We start from the raw sequence: 13,276 nt of genomic DNA on the forward strand, positions 1-13,276 counted from the left end.
TTCCTTCACCAACTCAAAGGTTAGCCAAATAGTGAATGTCTTCCACCTGAGCTAGATTCCCTATGGATAAATTGCTAAGAGTATTAGAAACTACATTAGCTCTACCTGGAAGGTAATCATGACTCATATAGTAGTCTTTTAGTAACTCAAGCCACCTTCTTTTCGTGAGGTTTAATTCTTTCTAAGTAAACATATATTGTAGGCTCTTATGATCGAAAATGATATCACCATAAACCTCATAGAGATAGTGCCACCAAATCTTCAATGCAAATACCACAACCAACAACTCCAAATCATGAGTAGGATTGTTGTTCTTATGAACTTTCAACTTCCTAGAAGCATAGGCCAACCACCCTACCATGCTGCATCAACATACAACAAATTCCAATATGAGAAGTGTCATAATACACTACGAAACCATCATTACCCTCAGGCATGGTCGAAACTGTTGATGAAGTCAATTTATTCTTTAACTATTCAAAATTATCCTCACACATATCTAACCACAGGAACTTCACCTTCTTCTGGGTCAATATAGTAAATGAGGCAGCTACAGTCGAAAAACTTTCCACAAATCTTCTATTATAACTGGCTAAACCCAAGAAGCTCTGAATATCTATTGGAGTCGCGGGTCTAGGCTACTTCTTAACCACTATAAACTTTTGTGTATCCATTGTCATTCCTTCACTAGAGATAACATGACCAAGAAAAGTCACAGCCTTCAAGAAAATACCATACTTTGAGAACACACTTCAAGGCCTACAACATAACAGAGAGGTGATCGACATATTCCACTTTACTCTTGGAATATACAAGAATATCATCTATGAAGACAATGACAAACAAATCCAAAAATTGATGGAATACCCTATTCATTAAATCCATAAAAATAGTCGGAGCATTGGTCAACTAAAAAGACATAACTAGGAACTCATAATGACCATACTAGTTCCTAAAGGCAGTATTAGGGATATCTACATCCCTAATCTTAAGATGATGATAACCCGATCTAAGATCAATCTTAGAGAAACACTTTACATCTTAAAGCTGATCAAACAAGTCATCGATCCTGGGAAATAGATACTTATTCTTAATAGTTGCCTTATTCAGTTAATGATAATCAATACACATCTGAAGAAACCCATTATTTTTAAGCAAGAAAAAAACATGAGCGCCCCTATTAGACAAACTAGGATAGATAAAACTTTTATGTAAGAGATCCTTTAATTGTGCCTTAAGTTCTTTAAACTCAGCCAGAGTTATTCTTTAAAGAGGGATAGAGATAGGACGAGTGTTGGAACAACATCAATCCCAAAATCAATTTCCCTACAAGGAGAAACACCAGGAAGATCATCAGGGAAAACCTTTGTGAACTCATTAACTATAGGAATGGATTCTTGAGAAGGACCATCCGAGTTAGAATCTTTAACCCAGACCAAATGATACAAATACCCTTTGGAAACAACTATTGGGTTCTAAGATATGAGATAAACTTTTCCTTTGGCACTAATGAACCCCTTTCCTATATAATGACTTGTTCATTATGGAATTTAAACATGATCTTATGGGTCTGACATTATAAAGAAGCATAACAAGAATGCAACCAATCCATCCCTAATATGACATCAAGGTTAACCATATCTAACTCTATCAAATCCATAAGAGTTTCTTTACCACTAACAGATACCACACACCCTCTATAGGCTCTTTTACAAATCATAAAGTCACTAGTTAAGGGTAGACATCGAAAAATGACAAGAAAAAAACTCAAGGCCAAACCAAAATACACAGCTACAAATGGGGTCACATAAGAAAGAGTGGACCTTAGATAAAGTAAATAGTACACATCATGAGATAAGAGTTTCAACACACCAAGAACTATATCAGTAGATGCCTCAGGATCCTTATGAGATGCAAGAGCATATATCTAATTTTGGCTAGTGCATGTACCAGAAGCGGATATAGATGTTGATGGAGCAATCTTTGGTATCGAAACAGCTGACATTGCATATGACCAATCTAGCCAATCTGGCCATAATAAAATCATATGTTCTTCCCTTTCTCATAGAACCCATGGTGCGACCACCGACAAAATCTACAAAGAGGGTACAAAGGAATCGACTCATCCCCACTATTCTGAGATTGGTCACCTTATGTTGGAGACCCACAATCATGCTAAGACAAATCATCACATGACAACTTTGGGTAAGTAGAATTAGTTATAGAGAAAGAACCAGAACTTTCCTACTTCTTTTTTGGCCACTTACCATCATCTCTACCACTTTTCTCAAAAGGCCTAAATTTCTTTCCCTATCTCTCACTAAACTAAGCCTTCTTCCTCTTCCTTTTCTCTATATATTGTATGTACACAACTAGCCAGGATATATCGATGTTCTTTTAAATAATCTAGCCTTACCTTAAATGATCAACTCATGAGACAATCCTGGAGAAAACTTTCTTATTCGAACCCTTATATTAGAAACCAATTCTAGAGCATACCTAGATAACTAATGAAATTTTAAGGCGTACTCCTTCACAGACATCATACCTTGCTTTAGATTAATAAACTCCTTTATTTTTGCTCTCCTCAACTCTTGAGGAAAGAAGCGGTCCAGAAATACACAAGAGAAATCTTCCTGCAAAGATGACTCGTCATCGTTACCCCTTACCTAATCCAATTCCTCATACAATTTGTATACTACATCTTTCAGCTGATAGGCAGGAAAATCCAAGCCATCCACATTAATGGCATACATAACATAAAAAATCTTTTCCATCTCATCCAGGAGACCTTTAGGATCCTCCTCAACCTTAACATTAGTAAAGGCCAGAGGGTTTAACCTCATGAACTTGCCAATCATTGTGGCCTTAGAAGATGGAGTAATAGGAACACCACACTCTGACAAAGAAGCTACCAGCCATGACAACATATGGATGGACTAACAAAACTCAACATTCATCACTTCATCCTGAGGAGTTTGAGATGGACTAAAAGAAACTGGTAGAACTCCAGCATTATTAGGAACTGGACCCCAGGACTTAGTCTAGACTCCATAAGTAGAGCATGTTCCATCCACATTGCCCCTAGTTGGGATGGAGGAGGTTGCACGAACATTAGATCTTCTTAGAGGCATGATCTGCAAGATAAGAAAATAAAAATCAGAAGGATCCAAGACCTTGGTATCTATAGCTCGATGTAAGACAACATGAAATGGAAACATTCCTAAATATCTCATATCCTCTCCCTTAGAAGTGTGGCACGCTACAGACCAATAAAGAGATACTACTTAACACGGATTTGTGGACACCAAATGACTATGAATCCAGGCTCTAATATACTAGTGCCTTGTCATAATGGTCACCTAAAGTCCAACAAGGATAGGAGATCACCCATAACGACCAATCCAACAAATATACATATACCCTGAGTCGGAAGAATTTTGAATATATCATATGATAAGGTAATTCAAAACTAAAAGACTTTGGGATAGGTCTATGAACATGAGATAACATAACCTAATCTATATCTATTCTATACCATACCCAAGTGTACAGTTTGTCCATACAAAGTCTCTAAGAATAATCCAAGAATATTTAGTAAGGACATGCCTCCTATAGTAGCCAAAACAAATGTCCAAGTCTAAACCAATAAAGACATAAGAAACTAAAAACAAGAAATGGAGCCTTCTGAAGTATAGATGATCACCACTCCAAGTCAACTCAAGTTGTCCCTAAATCCAAGTTACTGAGAAGGAAGTGTAATAGTATGACTAACACCTATATCACGTTGGGATACTGCATTAGAATATGACTAGCGATTGAGGTGATAGCAAATAATTCAGAATATAGATAAAATAATGCCAATAATTCAAATCCAACCAACATAATGTGCATAACCATTGTAATAAATATATATTATGTCAATGTAGGAAAAGATTAATATAAACTTTGAAAACGTTAACATGGGTAGTATAGCATGACCGTAATATACCAAGGTACCCACGAGCGATATGGACCCAGCCCCAGTGCTTGTAGCCGTAAGAACTAGAGAATATCCATAACTGTGTATGCCTATATGGGAGACTCAAACCTCCTAACAAAATCAAGGTGACTCAAGAACAAATACATGTATAAGAGGGACTCAAACCACCCATTCATATATTTAGTAAGGCGACTCAAACCACCCACTCTCAAGGACACACGCACCGACTAGCGTGATTTCTAGTGTTAGTCCTTTGTACTCCACTTTTCTAGCCCAGATACATATCCCTCTTTAAAGTCTAATTTAAAACCATTATTTAACACAAAACCATTAAGCCAACTATTTAACAAAGGCATTTCGTTGGTATCGTCATACCAACGCCACTTGCAAGCATACAAAATGCCATTACCACTATCAATCAAGCAATCATTCATTCGAATTTGGGACTCGAACAAATTTTCTAACAAAGACAATAATTTAATTTAAAGTTTAGGGAGTCGAACCCATTATCTAATAAGGACATAAATCAATCTATTGTTTAGGGACTCAATCTTTTTTTTTGCTAATTAAACCACTAAGGTACCATTTAAATCATTACTTACTAACAAGGCCTTCACAAAACTACTTATTAACCATTAATAGTCATTAGGACAATGTCTTTGTTCAAAACACCATTTAACATGAAACTATTTTATTCTCTTAGACATTTTCACAAACATGTTGAGGGCATGCCATTATCAAGACCAAAACCAAGTTAAAAACCATAAACTTTAGGGTTACTAATGACCCATTTGTCAAACCATAATTTACAAGTACCCACATGTGAAAACTATTATCAAAATCATATATAGACCCAATTTAAATTCAGAGCAAACAATTCTCCATAATATGCAAGAAAACCCTCAACATTGGTTTTTAAAACAACCATTATTGAATCATAAACAGAGCTTTAAACATATGATTTTCTTGAACTAACAATGAAGGGAGAGTCACATGCCTTATTCACGAAGATTGATGGAAAGAACGTGATTGAGCCTCTAGAACAACACCTTATAGAAACCCTATCCCAATATTCAAGAGAGATTTTAGAGAGGATTTTAAGAGTGCTTTTATCCTTAAAAGTATGTTATAATAGGCCAAAAAATATTACAAGACATGGGGTCTTTAGGGTTTTTTAGGTGGGAAATATCTGGAATACCCTTAGCTTAAAAGTTGAAAAATATCCATCGGACGGTATGACTTGCACACTAAATAATACACACAACATACGAGTGGTACCCACCACCCATACCCTAGACAGAAAGTTGGACTCCAATTCTTTCAAACATATGACTTCATAGACTTACTAGTATCCACAACACATGATTAGTACCCTAGAATCATACCCTAGGAAGCCTACCAAGGTCTTGATACACTGAGCAATATATAAGTAGCTCTCCTATCTTGTACGGTCAACACACTGCCTTTATGATGACTATTTGTACCTTGGATAGAAAAATACAAAAGCCACACTAATTAACATTCGACCAAGACCCCTAAACCGTACCCACATCATATCACAAGTAAGCATGAGTCGTATAATGATTAGAAAGATTAAACTCAGGAAATTTCTAACGGTCAAAATCCAAGGTTTTTAAGACATTAGGGATAATAATGCTTCGATCGTTACTTTTACAGCTCCTGCACCAAAGGCCACCACTTTAGGTATCAGGACTAGAAAAAACTATCTCTACCCTTTTGCCACCCGTTAGGAGTCTGAGGAATATCCTAATATTATTATTTGAACATTATAGATCTTTTCCTATTATGCTTACTATTTGCATGACCCAGGGTCTACCCTTTCTTATGTGACCCCTTATACTAATGTGCAATTTGTTTTTTGTCATGAAAATAATATTGACCTAATTTATATGTCTACTCTATTGGGTGATTCTATTGTTATTAGAATGATCTATAGCAGTTTTTTGGTGTCTATTCATAATAGTGAAACATTGGTAGATCTTAAGTGCTAGATATGCTAGTTTTTGATGTGATGTTGATGATGGATTGGCTTCATTCATCCTATGCTTCTATAGATTATAGGACTGGAAAGGTCAGTCTTCAATTTCCTAATGAACCGACCATTGAATGGTAGGGGAGTTCTTTGGTACCCAACAAGAGGTTTATTTCCTATCTTAAAGCTTAGAAATTTATTTTAAAAGGGTGTCTATATCACCTAGTTTAGGTTAAAGATTAAAATTCTTAGGGTCCTTTTTTCAATTCAGTCCTTGTGGATAATGAGTTTCTTGAAGTATTCCCCGATGATCTTCTAAGAATTCCTCTTGAAGAGGACATATATATTAGGATTGATTTTCTCAAATACCCATCCCATTTTTGTTCCTCCTTATAGGATGGCTCTAGCTGAAATAAAAGAAAATTAAGGAACAGTTAAAAGATATTTATAATATGGGTTTTATTCATCCTAGTATTTCTCTATGGGGTACTTTTGCACTTTTTATGTGTAAGAATGGTGGTTCTGTTTGGATGTGTATAGATTATGCCAGTTTAATATGGTTATAGTGAAGAATAAATATCCTCTTTCTAAGATTGATGGTATTTTTGACTAGCTTCAGAAGTGTAGGTGTTTATATAAAATTTATATTTTCTTGGGTCATTATTAGTTGAAAATTTGTGAGGTTGATATTCACACAACTAGTTTTTATACCTAATATGTTCATTATGAGTTTTTGGTTATCTCTTTTGGGTTGACCAATGCTCTAACTACTTTATGGATCTTATGAATTGAGTATTTAGGTAGTTTTTGTATTTTTTTGTGATAGTCTTCGTTTATGATATATTTTTGTATTCAAAGATTGAGGAGGGTCATGCCAATCACCTTCAAATTATGTTGCAAACTCTTAAGGATCAGAACTTGTATGCCAATTTTTCTAAGTTTGAGTTCTGGCTTAATGTTATGAATTTCCTTAGGCATATTGTTTCTAGTGAGGGGATCATGGTGAATCCACTAAATGTTAAGGCAATTAAGAAATGTCCTAGACCCATGACTCCAATCAACGTTAGGATTTTCTTGGTCTTTGTTGGATATTATAGGAGATTTGAGGAGAGTGTTTTCTTTTATTATGGATCCTTTGAAAAAAATAACTTAGAAAAAGGTAAAGTTCTTAAGGTTTGATGCTTGTGAGGGTAGTTTTAGAAGTTGAACGTATGTTTACTTCTGTGCTAGTTTTCACCCTGCCTGAGATTATTAATAGATTTGTTGTGTATTATGATGCGTCTCACGTAGGATTGAGTTATGTATTGATGCATCATGGTAAGGTTGTGGCTTATACTTCTAGACAACTCAAATTTCATGAGAGGAATTATCTATGGTTTTTTCTTTGATGATTAAGCATCATTAGCTATATGTGGTGTATGTAGATATTTATTTTAATCATAAGGGCATGTAGTATGTGTTTACTTAGAGTGAGTGAAATATTAAGAATAAGCAGTGTCTAGAGTTGCTTAAGGATTATGATATAATTCTTATTTACTATCAAGGTAAAGCTAATGTTGTTGTTAATGCTCTTAGAAGGGTGTCTATGAATTTTATCTGATGAGTATGAGGAGAAGAGAGGATCGGTGAAGGACATTCATAGGTTGGCTAGCTCGGGAGTTCGTCTCTTAGGTTCTAAGGATGGTGTGGGTTAGCAAAAGGTTATGGCATTCGAGGTTAGGGGAGATAGTATCTTAAGGTATCAAGGTAGATTATGTGTTTCGGATGTTGATGAGCTGCAAGAAAGGATCTGTACGAATGACCATGAGTCAAGATATACAATTCATCTGAATTTGAATAAGATGTACCATGACTTGAAAACTATTTAATGGTGGAATAATATGAAGAGGGAAGTCAAAATTTTTGGGCTAAGTGTATGGTTTTTTAGAAAGTCAAGGTTTACCATTAAGACTAGGTGGATATCTCAAGAGATAGAATTCCCCATATAGAAGTGACAGATGATAAATATAGATATAATTATGAGTTTTCAATGATCTCGTAATAAATATAATTTGATTTGGGTTATTATGAATAGGATGACTAAGTCTGCTCACTTCCTGCCTGTGAGGACCAACTACTCTGGTGAAGAGAATGCTAGATTATTTATTTAAAAGATTATCAAGTTTCATAGAGCTCCTATGTCCATCATTTCAAATCCAAGTACACAATTTTCTTCTCACTTTTAGCATTTATTTTAAAAAGGTTTAGGAACTAAGGTGCATCTTAACACCGCTTTCCACCCTCAAATCGATGGACATGTAGAACGCACTATTAATACTTTAGAATATATGTTAAGGGCTTGTGTGATTGACTTTGGGGGTAGTTTTGTGAATCACTTAACTCTTATTGAGGTTGCATAGAATAATAGTTATCATTTGAGTAAATAGATAACACCTTTTATTCCTATATGGTAAGAGGTTTCGGTCTCTTTATGGGTGGTTTTAGGTTGGTCGTACTAGGTTGTTTGGTTCTGACTTGGTTCACCAAGCCATGGAGAAGGTAAAGGTTATCAGAGAAAGGTTTAAGACTACACAACCAAAAGTCTTATGTAGATGTGAGGTGAAGGGAGTTGGAGTTTGAGATTAATGATTTGGTGTTTGTAAAGTTCTCTCTTATTAAGAGAGAGTGATGAGGTATAGAAAGAAGAGAAAGCGCAGTCCCCATTATGTTGGTTTGTATCAAATTGTGAGGAGAGTTGGAAATGTTTCTTATAAATTAGATTTTCCCACGAGTATGACTTCTATTCATCATGTGTTCCATGTGTCGATGTCGATGAAATATGTGGGTGATCCTTATTTGATTGTTCCTATGGAGGATGTTGGTATCTCAGATTCCTTGTCTTATGAGGAATTCCTAGTAGAGATTTTGGACAAGCATGTCTATTGATTGACAATTAAAGATGTTTCTTCAGTGAAGGTTCTTTGGAGGAAACAAAATGATACAAAAGATACATGGAAAGATGAGGATTATATGAAGGCTAAATATCCGTTTTTGTTCCCCGCGTTGGAGGAAAATATTGGTATGATTCCCTTTCGTTCATATTGCTATGTGATTTGTTCTTGATTTTTGATTGCATTTTTTCTTATTTTATGCCAAAAGGTGTCCTAAATCCTTATTCGTGGATGAATGATCCTTGGGGGAGGGGTAAAGTTATACCCAAGTTCCAGACTCTGAAATATTTTTGAGTGTTGACAGAGCTAGCCAATTTATGACTTAGATGATGAGTCATTATCACTCGTTATGAGTCATAGGGAGATACTCGTACTCTCACAAGTGAAGTGTACCCAAGTTATTGTCTTGATCACAACTTAGACACCACGAGTTGTATGGTGAGATAATGACTTATGGTGAGGGACTCATGAACCTAATAGTATGGTTGCCCTAAGTTGCTACCTAGACCACAAGACTAGGAAATGACTCGTGACCAATCACCATAAGTCATTACTTGATTCATAATAACTGGCGATAGTTTTTTTTACATTTTTGCATTAAGGGTATTTTGGTACTTTCCTCCTGTCCAACTACTATCCCATGACATAAAACACCCCAAGGGTCACTTATTCATCATTTACCAAATCATAATATTATTCTCTTCTCTCAATTTTCGTAAGTCAAGAGAAATCTATGGTTTCAAAAGATCAATCATCTAGGCTTGAATTGGTCATTTTCTCTAAAAATTTCTTGGCGTTTAAAGCATATCTCTCCCCCTAACATGATTTTAATATAATTTCATTAGTTTAACAATTGTTCATGCAAATTTAATGGTGGTTTTGTAATTTGGTTGAGGATTTTTGATAGTTTACTATTGAAATTGCTTTCCTCTTGTTAGGAATTTTATATTTATGCTTCAAATTATGGTTTTTAAATTGAATCGGTGCATGGTTATGGGAATTTGATATGGGGAACATGGGTTTCTCCAAATTGTTGGATTCTGGGTTGATAATGGTAATATCCACAACCCACCTTCATGAACTTTTGTTTAAATATGGAATTGGCATGGTTTAACCCACTTTTGGAAGTATTCAATTAGATTAATGCAAAAATGAATTAGAATGGATTTTAAAGGCATTGATGGGGATTGTTTAGTTTTAAAATTGAACTTGGGTGTCAATTAGTTTTATTGGATTGAAATGGCATAATTGTGCTTAAGTTTCTAGCATAATAGTTATGACGATACCAGTGGCGAATTCCATAATAAATGACTCCCAGGTTATTGTTCAAATTTGTGTAAATATTTTAATTTGGACATAAAGGGGGTTGTGTAGCTCGCCATGAAGTTGGAGGTCTCACAGGGACCAATACTGAAACCACATTTGCCGATGTGAGGGTCTTTATGACCATGTGCATAGTTCAGACACTACATATATTTTTGAATGTCTAGGGCATTGGTGTCTCTAGCCCTTCTTCAAATTTTCATGGTTTGTATGGCTAACACGTGTTGGGACCGTTTCAACGGGGGGATCTCAACTAATATAACCCATGGGTGCCCTTAGGATAAATAGATATACACAGTCCAAGTTAATGGTTTTGAAATATCATGCTCATGACCTTGTACCCTATTATGACATCTTGTATATGTATATATGAATGTTTGCATATGGTTTTGATTGATTTTGGACATGGTATTATTTTATTCCTCTCCCCTAGTTACATGCAAATGCTTATCCCACTGACCATCCCTGGGTGTTGCATCGTTTCATGATGTAAGATCCTAGGAGCTTTTTATTGGACTGTGCATTATTAGGTGATTTTGTCTATCGATTGGTCTTATTAGCAGTGGTGAGTGATCTTTGGCGTATTTATATGTCCAAGAACCAATATTTACTAATATTTGAACTTATTTTGAGAGCTAAAATATGCGTTCTTATTGTGTTTTGATATGTAATTGCATGATTTAACTAATGAACGTGATTAGTAGTGTAGATTGAATTTTCATATGGAATTGGTCAAAATTAGATGCATGATACGAAGCAAGTGACAATGATGCATTGGAATTGATTATATTAATGTGGGAATTCACTTTCAATAAATATGGGAAGAATGCTTGATAGTCTAAAGTACGTGGAGAAACTAATAGCTAAAGAGGAATTTGTTCCTTAGAAAAAATCCGAAAAGGAAATTCCAGTGAAGTAATATGAATGGGATGCAGCGCAGTACCTCTTCACTGTGACAAGAGACACATCATATAACTTCTTCAACACGATACATGGCGTGGTGCATCAGCTTCCTTAACGTGATATATGATGTGGCGCGGAGGTGGTTCCAGTGAAGAATAATCGTCCTAGTATATAAGGAATACAAGAGCACAATTGAGATGACTTTTGGAAAGCACAGACGTGGTAGAAAAGCATCAAAATCTCTTTATTAGGGTTCTTAGAATTCTTTTAAACTTTTTACTTCAAGATTAATTTTTTGGTATGTTTAATTACTTGTTTTTGATGTTGAGTTCAAACATAAGTGTCTAAACACCCTTGTTCTGGGGTTATGCCCTAGAACATGATTTCCCTTTGATACTCTTTATCGTAGTTTCTTGTCGGATAATCATCTGGATTGTTCTTGATTTCATGCACTTACTATTTTAATGAGTGCCCACCATTAAAAATAATTTATATTTCTTGGTGAAACCGAAAGGATAATCTTTGGATAGAGCGAAGAGATTCGGGTGCAAGGTTCTCATCCTTTTATAAAATAAAGGATTTTAATTAGCATCTAGGATAGGTATATACCTAGACGCCTTGTTTGGTTTAATTGCATGAAGATATCTATATACATCTAAATTGATTATTGCATTCCCTCTCAATGATGTAGTTTCAAAGTTCATGTAAGTAGAAGGCTAGAGGTTGCGGGACCATGATCGTGTTATAAACCCTGCGAATCAACAACCCAATAATCTACTAGACTACGATAATAATAGAGATTTGTAAGATTGTTAGAAGTGCCTCAACCTTAGAATTCTCATCATTACTATTTACAACCTTTGCTTGCTTTGCTATAGTCACAAATTACTATTTCTTATTTTTTTACTTTTTTATTCAAAACTTCAAAATCATCTTGATCCTTACAAAACTTAATACCTCCTTGTATAAAACTAAAGTTGGTTGAATTGCTAGTTGCATAATCCTCGTGGGAACGATATTTGACTTTTTAAGTCACTTTATTACATGTACGAACACGTACACTTGTGTGTACCTTTGAACGCAACAAGTTTTGGTGCCATTGCTGGGGACTAGTATAATTTGTAATTTACTAAATTTTTGGTTTTTGATAGTAAGTTTAAGTGTTAAGAACTTGAGCTTAGCAGCTGAATTTTTTTAGGTTTAGCTGAATACAGGACTGGCGAGAGATAGAGAGTTTGTAGAGTCTTTTTTCGAAACCAAAATAGGTATTTTAACAGAGGCGAAGAGCTCATTATCTAATTTAACAGGTTCAAATATATGAACAAAGAAATCCAATTCTTGTTGATCCAAATGATCCTGTTGATCCAAATACAGGGCATGTTCCAGCTCTGGTTATTCCAGCTACTCCTGCTCAAGCAGCTGCTATACCTGTTCATGAGGTGTCAATCCCACTCATAAACCATGTGACTAAAAGTATTCACAAGATCAAGTGAGGTGGTCAATCTGAATCGAAGCAGAATATGGTGCAGTTGTTGAATTCGGAAGGACAAATTGATGGATTTTCACATGAAGACCAACAGCAGCACATACAGACCTTCCTAGAAATAAGTGATACCTACATTCTTACAGGGGTAAATACTGATTATGTCAAACTGACTATCTTACCCTTTTCTTCAATTGGGGAAGCGAAGGGGTGGTTACATGCTGAACCACCAATCTTTATTACTTCTTGGAAAGATCTAGCTCGGAAGGTCCTTATTCAATTCTTTGCATCTAAGAAGGATTCACATTTGAGAAGGGATATTCTGAGTTTTAGGTAGAAAGAATGAGAGAATATCTTCCAAGCTTGGGAGAGATTTAAGAGAATACTTAGAAATTGCCCTCACTATCATCAGTCTAATGATGTTCTTTTTAATAATTTCATTGAGGGGTTAGAGACAAATACCAAGATTCTCTTAGATTCAGCAGTTGGTGGATAAGCTCTTGAGAAGACTTATGATGAAATGTGCACACTGTTGAATCGGATTTCACAAGGGAATCACGAATGACATGCTGACTCTAGGAGTGATTCTTAGAAGGTTGTAGGTGTATTAGAAGTAGATTAGTTCATTGCCTTATCAACTCAACTTGCTGCACTCAAGAATC

The 13,276-nt window shown here is 35.4% G+C and overlaps 1 non-coding gene across 1 annotated transcript; it reads right to left on the bottom strand.

Annotated features, from left to right (window-relative positions):
• Positions 1 to 12,918: 12,918 nt before the first annotated feature.
• LOC124896400 lies at positions 12,919 to 13,025 on the bottom strand. Its single transcript, XR_007052762.1, has one exon. It is a non-coding gene; the product is annotated as a small nucleolar RNA R71 (small nucleolar RNA).
• Between the last annotated feature and the right edge of the window lie 251 nt (positions 13,026 to 13,276).

Source organism: Capsicum annuum, chromosome 2, assembly GCF_002878395.1.
Source record: "Capsicum annuum cultivar UCD-10X-F1 chromosome 2, UCD10Xv1.1, whole genome shotgun sequence".
Classification (NCBI taxonomy): Eukaryota; Viridiplantae; Streptophyta; class Magnoliopsida; order Solanales; family Solanaceae; genus Capsicum; species Capsicum annuum.